The 13268-nt window shown below is 41.4% G+C and overlaps 1 long non-coding RNA gene across 5 annotated transcripts in view; it reads left to right on the top strand.

The window, feature by feature from the left end:
* Positions 1-11525, top strand: part of LOC111758058 (uncharacterized) — a 40517-nt gene extending 28992 nt beyond the window's left edge. For 4 of the 5 annotated variants that reach the window (XR_010041469.1, XR_010041466.1, XR_010041468.1 and 1 more), the window contains one exon: positions 5735-8443. This is a non-coding gene — a long non-coding RNA (uncharacterized LOC111758058). Of the gene's footprint in view, positions 1-5734; positions 8444-11356 lie in introns of those variants that run through there. The other variant, XR_010041467.1, reaches the window with a different exon arrangement.
* Positions 11526-13268: the final 1743 nt, after the last annotated feature.

Below are 13268 nucleotides of genomic sequence, written 5' to 3'. Positions count from 1 at the left end.
AGAGAAGGAGACACAGAACATCCTGAGAATCAAACTGTTTCAGAGGTCATTTAGATAGCTTAGAAAGCGAACTCGTGAAGATCCGTTCAGTCTTCATGATTGGAGGTTAGAGGGTGGCAGAAAAGGAGCTTCAGTTCATGTTTAGGTTTCTAAGGTCACAGGTAGTTTGGTGTCTCCTCACTAAGACTTTGAGATGGTCTTGTGAGGACGGTGGGATTGTTTGGAAAATCTGATGTGTTCTAATTTAGATCCATTGAGTGAGAGCTTCCTCTGATACTCAAGATGATGAACAGAGCTGTTCAGAAACATATTTCCAATACTGGAGTAGGAGAAGTTTAATTTAGAAGATTAAGAAAGGAGACTATGGAAAAAAAATAAGGGTGAATCGAACTCCTGCACCATTCTTACGTCCAAATGAAGCTCAAGGGAGAAGACCTTCCAGGAAGTCCTGATTAGATTGACTGAAAGGCACTTTGGGAGGAAAAACAGTTACAGACAAATCTGGGAAATTTAAAGTTAGACTAAAATTTATTTGCTCTTTGCTTATGAAATTTTGGATCAAAGGAGTCTCAATAGAAACAGTGTTAACACCATTGACTGTGGTGTACAAATGGATAGTTATTTGTAGCCAATGAAGCAAATTTTAAAATATTAAAAAATAATTGTGCATTAGGGCTTAGTCCCATTTATGAGTGACAACAAAACTGCAAGGGCAGTGTTATCATTTTCCTTTAATAGATGAAGAAGCTGAGGGACAAAGAGGTAAAATTTGTGCATGATCCTGAAACCTGCAAGTCACAGAATCTGGTTTGAGACTCAAACCAGTTGAATTTGAAAGTCCATAGAAATGACTGGTAGCAACTAGGGGATCTAAGAAGGCCTCTTTGAGATACAAAATGTGAGCTGACACCCAACTGATAAGAAGCTGGTTTTATCAGTTCATCTTAATTGTCAATTTGATTCGATTAAGAGACTTTTACATCATGGGGTACTATACTCAGCAGTAGATTAACCTGTTGATCTTCATGATTACATGTGCTATTCCATGTAAGACGTGGTTGAAGGAGGTGGGTCACTAGAGGAGTAGCTCTGGAGGATACACCTCTCCCTAGCATTCATTCGTGTTCTGCTTTCCTGCTGCCATTAAGAGAGAAGATTTGCTCCTCCATACCCACTGCCATGATGTTTCTGCCTTATCCAGCCAACCATGAACTGACACCTCTTATACAATGAGCCAAATAAATCATTTTACCCACTTAAATGGATGATGTCAAGTACTTTGTTCCTGCAGTGAGAAAGTTGACTAATATATCCAGCATGTTCAGGAGATCAGGAGGAATAACACACACATTGTGAACTGTTTTTCCACAAATCATGTAGACAAACCTACGTGTGACTGGGAACTAGAATGAACCAGTGTGATGAGAATAGAGAGGGCAAAAGGAAAGCTGGGTATGAAGTGAGATCACATAGGAAGCAGGACTCACAAGCTGATGAGAGGCTTGGGGTTTATTCAGAGTGCTTGGGAATTCATGGAGGGTCTTAGGCAGGTGAACCATCTGTGTGATATGGTCTGATTCAATAAATAGTGGTATGATTGACAAGGAGTTCTATAAGCTGCAATAGCTTGTGGAAAGGCATAACATGGAAAATAATTCAGTAGGAGTGGAATAAAAGCTTTCCTGTAGAAGAAGGTGATGAGTCTGTTGGTCAGAGATTTACAGGTCTATGGGTAACATTTCTGAACTTTATTCTATGGGGAGGGAGGGAACAGAGGCTTCTCAGCAGAATCATAATATCATTAGATTTGAATTTTCCAGAGTTCCCTATGCAGCTCTGTGGAGAATAGAGGGTCTGGCTGGGAGAAGAGAGCTGCTGGGAGACCAGACAGCCAGGTTGGAAGTTAGAGGAGCGATAGGGTCAGAGGCAACCAAAAGGATGAGAGGGACGATATTGGAAGGATACAAGAGGAGAACAAATTTAAGGTGTCATCAGTGTATACATAGGAGCACACTGACATGACTGACTGCATAATGGTGCCTGAGAATACAGAAGTAAATTTTCAGGAAAACACAGTCCAGTTTGGACGCAGTGACTGATTTATATAGGGACACCCAAGTAGAGCTGTTCCCAAGATAGAACTGAGGAACAGGAGTGTAGTAGGGTTAGGGACCAAAGTGAAGATGCAGGGTTATTAATTTCAAGGTGGTAAGCTAAAGCCATGGGTGCAGAGAAAGTCACCAGGACAGTGTGACAAGAGTAGATCCAGGGCACTGAAAGACATTCCTGAGGATACGCTGACATTTTGAGGCTGGATGAAGGAAAAATACACTGCGAAGTAGATTGAGAAGGACTGCCAGAAAGGTAGGAGGAGAATAAAAGTCATCAAGTTAAATAAAAGAAGAAATTAGTTCTGCCAATTTGCAAATCGGTAGAAGTCTTCAAAGGAGACTCTTGGCCAGGGTGAAGCAGGAGGAGATAGGAGCTGTTGGCTGCATATTCTAATGCCTCGCTGGGAAGGGAAGTAGAAAGATGGACCAGGGAATCCAGGAGAGGTGCTTTATGTAGAAGCAGAAATGGTGAATGAGTTTGCGCTCCTGCGACAGAGGGAGCAGAGAGGAAGGCATTGACTTTTCCCAAGTGCGTAGTTGACTGAAGACTGCAGGCTCCCTGGAAAGCATGCAAGGACAACCCTGCACTGTTGTGTAGAGAGGCAGAGCACAGTGCTTCCTCAAGTCTGCCCCTGCTCCCTCCTTAAGCAGCCTCTTCTCATTAATATATTGGCTCACTGGTACTGACTCTGTGTTTTGATACTTTCACTTTCCAGACTAAAATAACTGACAATAGTCTGTCTATTGGTGTGTCTGTCTTTAACTTCCCACTATCTAACACTAGCCCAGTCAACTGTAAGACACCAGGGTGGCCTGACACATGGTGTTTCTTTCCTCTGGGGACTGTGTGTGGGGCAGAGGCTACAGCAGATGCTGAAGGCAAGGCCAGCTTCATGGATGTGGCCAGGGTTACAACTTATCTCCGGTTTTTACTTCCTGGAGTCAGTGTTCTTATCTCCATTTTTCAGATCAGGAAATAGACTCAGCAAGGCTTGCTAGTTACCCAACTTCTTACAGTCAGTTGTATGGTATCTGGGAGCAAAACGTAGCCTTTCTGACTCTAAAGCCTACAAACCCTTGACCACATTGTGGAAGTCATGGTCCACTAGATCTGATGATAAAAGGCTGGCAGCAAGGAGACCAGTAGAGAGGCTTTTGCAGAAAACCTAAGCAGATCAAGTGAGTGTTGGCAGTGGGAATGGAGACGCCTGCCTGGAGCTGCACTGAGAAGTGTGCTTTAGGTAGGAGGCACAGACTTCATCCTGGAGAGTGGAAAAGCAAATTTCTTCATCACTGATAATACCAAGAGGCATTGTCAGTGCCACAGGTCTTGATTCCTGAATGGCCATCCAGCCTGGGTTAATTCCAGAGCTGGGGCAGAGAAAATACAAGGTGAACCCAGGATGTCTTACTGTGCCAGAAAGCAACAGAGTGCTCAAAGATTAATGAGCTTGGGTCAAAATGACAATCGGCACCCACAACAACTACCTTGAAGGAACCTTTACTGGGAAAGTTAAGACAATAGAGCAACAAAAATAATAATGAGCCAACAAAAGAAAGAATCTTTGCATCAGTGATGAAGATAATGATGATGATGACCATGACAATGATGATGAGAGAAAGACAGAAAAAGAGCAAGTGCAAAAGAGGTAGGAAGTTATTCTTTACATCAAATGAAGAACAATAGAAAACCATCATTCAGCAAGGCAGTGATTGTAAACAAGCACTGTCAATGATGCTAACATTATTGAGTTATTGGAAAACAAGCTATTCATGCAGACTCAAATCACCCACAAGTTACCTATTAATTACAAAAGGGAAAATGTATTTTTGTGGTGGAGAGACCTTGTGAATAATTAGTATCAAATTTAGCACCACCAAAGCAAGGTACAGTTGTCAGTCAGTGTGTGCTTCTTTATGTGATGCTCTGGGAAACATGTATTAAGACATGGGTTTACCTGGGCCTAAGCATTAGGAAGCAAATCTACAGCATAATGATGTCTAAACTCTTTACATGTTTCAGTGTATTAAAAGATAGGAGAAAAAAACAGGGGTGATTAACTTAAAAGAAATTAAAGGGACATGATGACCAAAAGCAAAGTGTGAAATTTAGTTGGATCCCAGAGTTTGAAGATAACAACATCACTCTGGGAGCAACTGAAGAAATTTGTAGATTGAATCTAAATAGATGACATTTAAAAATCAGTCCTAAGGACTTAGCATTCTGAGCTAGCATGGAAGAAGTTTAGATATTTGATACTTCACACTAGCAAGAAGCTAAACAAACTAAAAAAATCTTCTTAGATTTACTGGAGAAGTGAAATATTTAAAATTCCTAGAGAAAAAAACCCCACCAATCTAATATTAATCTTACATTTCTTGGATATGATAATAGGATTCTAGTTAAATAGGAAAATGTCTGGTTTTTAGAAGATAGAAATGGACGTACAACATCATAATGTTGGCAACTGCTTTTAAATTTATAGAGGGATGTTGCTAATTAACAAACTTAAAAATGTGTCTGCTGCTATAAAATTAAAGTAAAAAATTACCAAAATGATAAAAACAGCATAGAATATTAAACAATACAAATGCCATCTTCTGGTCTGTGAATTGTAATGAATTAATTCAAACTGTTGAGAATCTGAAGTTTTGCCTAACCCAAGAAAGAGTTTATTGAGCAAAATAATACATAGTGTAATGTCAGACTGACTTAGTAGAAATATAGAATTAATTTCAATCCAATAATTCCACTCTTAAATATTTACCTTAACAAAAAGATAGCTTATAGTCACACAAAATGTGCATTTCATCATTTTATAGTCACCTGAAACTGAACACATCCTCAAAGTTTTCCAGTAGGTAAATGGATAAGCAGACTGTTTACAGGCATGTGATTGACTGCCATGCAGCAATAAAAATGAATGAATTTTTGATTCATGCAACAAGATGAATAAATTGTAAAAGCATTGTGACAAGTTAAAGAAGACAGACTCACAAGATTGCATGCTATGAGATTTCATTTGTGTTATGACATTGATGAGAAGATAAGATGACAAGACAGCACTGGTCAATAGTTGCAAGCAATGATTATAAAAGGGAGAGGAGAGATCTTTGGGGTCATGGAATGGTTCTCTAGGTGGTTCTCTAACGTGGTTGTGGTTTTGTGAATCTGTACCTGGATTACCATTCTAAGACTGTACGCAGAAAAAGCCAAAATTATTATAGCTTAACTCAATAGGTATGAAGAGAAAAAGCCTAAGAGCACTAACTCTTGAATGTTAAAATTTTAATAGTTACATATTTAAAGACAAAAACATACGTGATAACAAATAGGATGTGTTTAATGACATTAAAATATAAAATCATTGCTCACCATAAAAATTCATGAAACTATATAACACTTCTGGGTTGTGCACATTTCTGAAAGTATACTATGCAGGGGTAAAAAGTTTAAAAGTGTAAGCAGATGATTTGCTTGCTCTAATGAACACACAATGATAAAGGTGAAAATAATGCTTTGTTTGATTGAATAACATGTTAGAAACGGGCAGCTCTGGAGTTAGGGTGTGATTTCAAAGAACTGTAATACTCTCTGTTACTTCAACTTTCCTTCATTTCAGGGAAGAGTAGGAGCATGAAGATATGGACAATTCAAATCCTGTGGTCTTCTTAGCTGCTTTTCATCTAAAGTAGCACATGAACTCCATGTGCAAGCCGATATGGCTGATAGAGCTACCGCTACTTCCCTTTACCCACGGAAAGCTACGTTACTGTGCACAGTACAGATGGAACTGGAGGTACTGGTCTGCCCAAGTACTGGGGAAATGCTTGATGATCTGCAGGTTCGAGAGCTGAATAGTAACACCATGTGTCTTGCATTCATATTATGTTCTATATTTTTATGGGGAGAAAGGAAGTGTATTAAGTGTTAAGTAAACACCAGGCATTGTGTTAGTGCTTTAGGTTTGCTATTTAGTTCTTCATATCACCAAGTTAGCAGAGAGTATTATCCCCTTTTTACAAAAGTGGAAAATGGCTATGGTGATCTGTCAAGGTCTACAAACAAATACCTGATCTAACCAGGAATTAGCCCCTGCCACGTGAGCCCCCAAATCAGAATTAACAGAATATGACGATTCTATCCTCACAATTGGCATTGTAAGGCTACTCACAGCAGAGTGGTCTCTGCAGTTCAGACAGGTTTATGGAGGCTGCTTTGCCTCTGATGGTACTGACAATTTCTTTTGTCACAGAGTTGGGTCCACTGAGCTTCTGAGGGCTATGCATGTCCCAGGCAAGTGGAATGTTTTATTTCCAATAAAAAAAAAAACTTATGACATCATTGCTTGGCTGAAGCCATTAATACAACTGCCATTGTACCTCATGGTTAGGAACATCAAGTTCCATACAAATTCTATTGCTTCAAATGCTCAGCCTAAGTTCTGCAAAGTGATGGAAATTTGTCCTCAAGTGACAACCTCCTTACTACAGAACTTATGGATTCAAATATACTTGGATTTCTTCCATGGACCAATTCCAGCTGTCCTACCTTTTGATGATTTATTTCAGATACCTTCCAGGCTTTACCTAGGAACTCCACCATGAAAAGACAGCAGGAATTCTAGAGTGTTGTCATGGCAACCCCTAGATATCATCTTCACAATGCCCCATGGCTGTTGAGTCCAGATTTATTACAATTATATTTCTATATGGAAGGTACAGACAACCAGACCTCAGAAAATGGTTCTAATTTGCAATTATATGGATCACTGTAACACTCCTTATAGCAAGATTTTAAGAAACTGCTCTCGATCTGGTGATAGCTGCCATATTTACATGGGCCCATACCTTAAATGTATTGTGTTAGGGTAGGGGATATCTACCCAACCTTCCATTCTGTCAAAAGAAAATAGAGTCCAATTTTATGAAGGTGTTTGATGAGAAATTGGCACCAGCTCCCTTTTGTCCCTAAAGTGAGGAGAATATGCTGAGCTCTTGCTTCAGATTCTCCTTTTTATTTCTCTTTGTCTCCTGAACCATGCTTGAAACAATGGGAGCACAAAGCCCTGTTACAACAGAACCACTTCCAAGCAGAACGGTGCAGGGGCTGCCCAGCATCTTGTGCAGTGGGTGTTTGTCTAGCATCATCATTGCAATTTTTATTGCATCTCATGATGTGCACAGATGTGCTTGGTAAGCATCCCAAGAGGTAAAGAGACTCTGCTCAATATCCCTGTTCCCAAATGACACTACCTTACAGAATCACTTTCTGGGCTACCTCCTTTGGGATGCTACAGCCATTTAAAGTCTCTGGATTTTGGTGTTTTAACAAGGGTTTAATTACTAAGGTAAGTGTATGCACCTGCTAAGGCATTCCTAATTATTTGATAATGGTGCAATCTTTCTCAATACAGCTAGTTTTGTGGTGTAAGCTACACTAATGAAGCACAGTGAGAGAACACATTCCCCCAATGTTGGGGAGGCTTATTTAAATTAAATAAATTTGCAAAGGACTGAATTTTTACCACTGGCCTCAACAATTATGCATCAGTACACCATACCAGAAGCCAGTGTGCCTCTGTCAAAATGAGTCACACTCCCCATTACTTTTGCTCATTGAAGTATCTTTAAGTGAGACGATGTCACTTTCAAATTTTTATCCTTTCCAGATTGCTTCACATACTTCAACTTGTCCCACTCTGTCTTAAAAAAAAAAAAAAAAAGCTTATCTCTTTTGTTTTTTACTTGGCAGCAACTGATATAAGCACTGTTTGACAATGCTTAATTTTTTTTCTTTTCCACCTGATTCTTACCACTGCCATATGTGGTCTGTGGGTGACTTAGTAGTAAGATCCTTGCTTATAACATCTGCAAATTAGCACCTTGCACTGCAGCCTCTCTGGAAACTTGCTGATGGTTTGCAATTGTAGTAAGTCAGAGTCAACCTTCTATCCAAGTGTTTCAAACTTTGCTGCAGAAGAAGAATCAGGTTCCAGCAGATGAATGGTTTCCAAATCACTGTTAGGAGCTACATTAGCAAAACATTGTGCATCTCACTCCTCAAACACACATATTCATTTCAGTACGTGCAGTTGCTCAGGAAAGAAATTGAAACTGATCAAAACTGGTTCTATCTCTTCTGTATTCCTGGTCATTTAATTTTTTCTTCCAAAATATTTTAGTGAATCAGCCTGGTTCCACCAAAGGCTATCATTAATGAAATTTTCCAAGACAAGGTAAAAGAATGTCCTTCATTGTCCAATTTTTCCAAATATTTGTGAAAGTTAAATCGATTTTTATATTTTTCCAATAAAATAAATACACCAATGGCCTGTTGTCAAGAATTTAAATTATGTACAAGTGATAGTCAAGACAAATGAGCGATGGGTGAGGACACACAAATGAGAACCCCTGACAAATTAGGGTTGAGGGTTAACACTGTGACCAAGCATGGTGAGGACAATTTTTAGCTGCACCAGGGGACAGATGCTTCACATGCTACTGGAGTTATCCAGAGTTCACAATCACGGAGGTCTAGATCACACACTCACACAGAGGTCTAGATCAAACAGGGCAAGGGTGGTTGTGACCGGTGACATTAAGAGCAAAGCTGAGGCCTGTTGGGAGGAGAGCAGGCAGCAGAGAGGGTAACTTGCAGTGCCAGGCAAATCAGAAGGTGGAGGGGGCCTCCCAGCTGATTTCTCAGTGTCCTAGAGATTTCTGTTATTAATGTGGCTTGGGGCATGTACTGCTGATAATTACTGCTAGCTGGAATAATTAATAAGAATAATTGCTCGGCATGGAAAGGGAAAGGGAAGCTCTGGGAGGAGGAAGAAGCAGGCTAGAGGAGCAAGAGACTCCCCAAGCGCATTTATATAGACAGGAAGTTCAGCAGCAAGCATCCTGAGAATCGAAGAGTTGTCTGGATGCCAAGGGTAAAAGTTAAGAGATATTGAATGAGGCCGAATTTGATGGTCTTGTCTTGGAATGCAGAGGAGAAGCAGGCTGTCATGGCTATGGGAAGGGGTGATTCCCTCTGGAAATTACAGGTGGAGGTTGTGGGGAAAAATTTCAGTGCAAAGGAAATTAGGAAGTGGCATTAAATGAGCAGGTGAGTCTGTGTATCTGATATAAACCAGGTCTGACAGCAGGAGACGAGCTAAAAGGAAGACAAGTAAAGAACGATGCCCCGGTGAGAGTCTGGGAGACTTTATCTCAGCTTGAAGGAGGAAAAGCATCCCTTAGAAGCCAAGCGTTGGTGTTGACAGTGTGTAAAATAACCACAATTTTGATGTAATAGGGTAAATTTTCTCAACACTATGGAGGCGTTGCCAACACAGTTCTTGATATTGTAGCTTCCTACATGTTAAACTTAAACATTCCCCCAAAGGCAGGACTAGCATATGGTTGGCAAAACTTAAAGAAGTGAGGAAACTGGGTGGGAAGTTTTAAGTATAAGCAGAGTGAGGAGTCTGGCAGCCAGAGTTCTGATAATGACATACAGAATAAGGCGGCCGAACAAGGGCTGAGCGTTCACTGTGACCCTCCACGGGAGACAGGCACCACGTGCAGTGTTGTATTATGCGGTAAGACAAGCCCATAAAGGCCAGGAATGATTACCTACAATTTCCTTTTCCTATGGGAATGGTACAGGAAGCACAATTAAGGCCAAAAATCATGGATTTACCAAATTAGCTCTACCCAGTATTTGACATTTAGCATTCCAATCAATGATGCCCTTAACCCTCTCTCCATCTGCGTAACATAAATGCATTGTAACTGTAAGGCAAGAGAAATGATTCTACTGAAACAGCCAATGCCATATGCTTAGTAGTGAGCTTTCCCAGGTCCTGCTGTTACTCAAAGAGTATGTGTGTGGGGTGGTACTCCCCTTGCTCAGTTCCATCGTCTTGGAGCGCCAGCACCCCTAGTCCTCCAATCAGTGCTACATAAGGACCTAGCACATGCTGGTCCAAGAAGACATCTTGAATTGAGCCATATTGTGTCCGTGTAATGTTTGGCAAACTCAAATAGCAAAATGCTAAATGGGAAATAACTTTTTAAAGGCTATGGCAAGCAAACCCAGTGTATTCAGCCTCTTGAGTGTAAAGCAGGAGATAAGACAACCTAGTGCCACGATGCAAGGGTCAGATAAAGACCTAAAGTCTAAGCTCTTATGTTTTTATGAAGCTTTAGCCACCCTAACTGAGTGTGATCTTTCTTAGCAAATAAAAAGCCGAACTAGAACTTCAATTTAGTGGCTACCCTTGGATGACGCTTCATCCTTAGAGGACTAAGGACTCGTCCCCTGTCCTCCAATTAGTGACATAAAGGAGAATGGAGGTGAGGCATGAGGAGGGCATGGGAATATTTACCAACAGCCATGACAGGGCCAGGAGGACCCAGCATAAACCTGGGCATCCTTGGGTGGGTGAAAGATACCCTCACTATGTTTCTTTGTCGAGTCTCAAAGGTGGTGGCTGAGGAATGTGAGCAGTGGCACACAGAGTTGAGTTGGAGTATGTGGACCTGCGAGAGCTCGGAAGAGGGCAGTGGCAGAGGGAGTGCAGCTAAGTGTGGATAAGCCATCAGTTGGTCCTTAGAGAGAAGAGAAGGATGCCCTCTGTGCCCCTGCCCACCTACCCAGCTGAAGAATGTCCAGCACTCTCAGCTCAATGGTCCTGTGTAGGCAGAAGAAAGGAAAGGAGTCTGTGACCAAGGTGCACCTGAAAGTCCAAGTGCTTTGAAGTCACATACACATGACAGTGAATCCTGGACTGGTGACTGGCCATAGAGTGACACAGAAAGTGCTTAACCTCACAGCTTCTATGCTATGAATAAAGAAACCTGCTAGGGCTGATAACAAAGCTACAGTAAATATGCAGCCCACCTCGCTCTTTGCCTGGTACACTGTAGGCGCCCTATGAAAGCTAGCTTCCACTTTGCCCTTCCTAGACATGCGTAACTGGATCCCTCACTGTCCTTCCACAGCCTTCCTAGTTCATTCATAACTGATTAACTAACACACCTAATTATGAGAGGGATGGGGAAAATCACTTGTCACCTTGCCTTGTGATGTTCCAGCACAGAATCATTTCTCTTTCCTCTTTACTTGGTAGCATACACCATAAGAAGGGGATTAACACTGTACTCTTGGCTGTGTCCATTCTACAAGGACTTAGTGAGTGCCTCTCCAGGGTCACACAGTGGCCACTAGTGACTCATGCTTTTATCGTCTCCAGATACCAAGACCAAACTTGTGGGTGGAAGCAATAAGCTGAAGTGAATGCCCCGCCCACTTCCAAAAGGAGTCTCATATGGTGCCGTAGAAGAACAGTTCTTAACTGAAAGTGGCAAGAAGAGAAAATGACCAAGAACCACTTGAATAAAGATTCTATCTGGTAACACTAAGTTACTGTGCACTTAGTCTGTGCAAGGCATGAGTTTAAATGTATTTCATACATCAACTCATTTAATCTTCATAACAAGTCCAGGAAGCACTGAAGATGGCGTTGAAGATGATGAAACAGAAAGACAGTGAGGCCAACGACATTGTCTAGGTCACAAAGCAAGGTAGAGGCCAATTGTCTGGCCAAGAGTCCTCCCTGTTAACCTCTACAATACGCAGTCACACCATAGTTTACTCCCACTGGCTCACACCCAGTGACTAAGCAAGGCAGGCAGATCGCCTCCTCCCTATCTCTGCACTCCCTCTGCTCTTCAGTGAATTCTCATTTTTTTAAGGGAGCTCTTAGTGTTGATTTTCATCTCTTTTCATTCTTAACAAAACATTAACTCAGGATCAGGGGTGCAGAATGGACAGCGATTGGCAGTATCCTGGAGCTGGAGTAATACATCATCTAAGTTTCTGGTCTAGGCAGAGGTCCCTTCTTCTTTCTCAGTAGAAAGGCCCAAGATGGTGGCTTTATGTTTCTCAGTTATCAAGAGACCAGGCTGAGGCAAAAGGAAAACCTTTGTCAATTTTGCAAAGAGTCTTTGTTTAGCCAATTTTGAGACTGAGATGGTCTCCAGCAATGCTCTGGCAGTGCCCTGTCCTTCGGGACTGCAGAGGAGGGAAATGTGAGCTTCCTGGATGCCTAAGGGTACATTCCACTGTGAGAGGAGCTTCAGGCAATCTGAAGTCCCGAGAGAAGCCAGAAGCAGTTCCCAAATATAAGTTCTAACTTGTTTACCTTAGACTTGAAGCCATTCCCTGTGGATTCTGCCATTGGCATTCAATCTATCTCATCTTCTAGAGTTAGGGGCTTGTCTTTTCCCAGCTACACTTAAGGCTGTTTTATTTCTCAAATGCTTCCAAACTGAACGAAACTGTCTCAGTCCCAAAGGAGCAAACAAAACCCTGGCAGGAAAGGCGGGCTTTCAAATGTCCTCTCCCTAGGGTTCCTTAGGGACAAAGCCACATCAGAGGGACCAGCCCTTTGGCCTTTTTGTCTCCTACTCAGCTGTCTGGCCCAGACCAAGTAGATGGCTCTATTTCCCTAGCCGCAAGTCTTTCCCTTTTCAATCCTGCTTGCTGACCCCGAGATCCTTCTCCCTTTTTAGGATGAAGGTCCAACTTTGCACAGGCAGAAAGAGAAAGGTGAAGTTTTAAATTTAGGCTCATGAAGCAAGTATAAAAGTCTGCTTTGTACACTATATTCTTTTCAGCAGTCAGCCAGGTAGGTGTGCAATGGATGAATAGAATCAGAAGATACCAAATCTAGAGGTGTAGAACAAATAGTAGGCACCGTGGCCAAAAAAAGTTAGAAGTGATGGTTGACACTTTGAAACTACCAGTGTCATTGATCTTCTTGATGAAACTATTACATAGTTTGGTTCTAAAGACCACTACCTTTCTCAGTAATGCATCAAAATGTTGGCTCCTTTAGGGGTGTGTGTGTGTGTGTGTGTGTGTGTGTGTGTGTGTGTGTACTATAGAGAAGACCAGTCAGTTAGATTTTAGCACAATTCTTTCTATCTTTTCTATCTTCTTAAATCTAAAGTAGAGCTTTGTCGTAGACCTGATGCAAGTACTCAAGAAACATTTCCTTTCTTCCTTCCTTCCTTCTTTCCTTCCTTCTTTCCATTAAAAAATTACTATTGCTTCTTTGACCAACACTGCTGGGTGCAAAAAGGCTTTCTTTGTATTTATAT

The sequence above is a fragment of the Cavia porcellus genome, unplaced genomic scaffold, assembly GCF_034190915.1.
Source record: "Cavia porcellus strain 051 isolate PalLab524CR breed Dunkin Hartley unplaced genomic scaffold, mCavPor4.1 scaffold_20, whole genome shotgun sequence".
NCBI lineage: Eukaryota > Metazoa > Chordata > Mammalia > Rodentia > Caviidae > Cavia > Cavia porcellus.
Note: the sequence above shows the minus strand (reverse complement) of the source record. Positions and strands in the feature narration are given on the sequence as shown.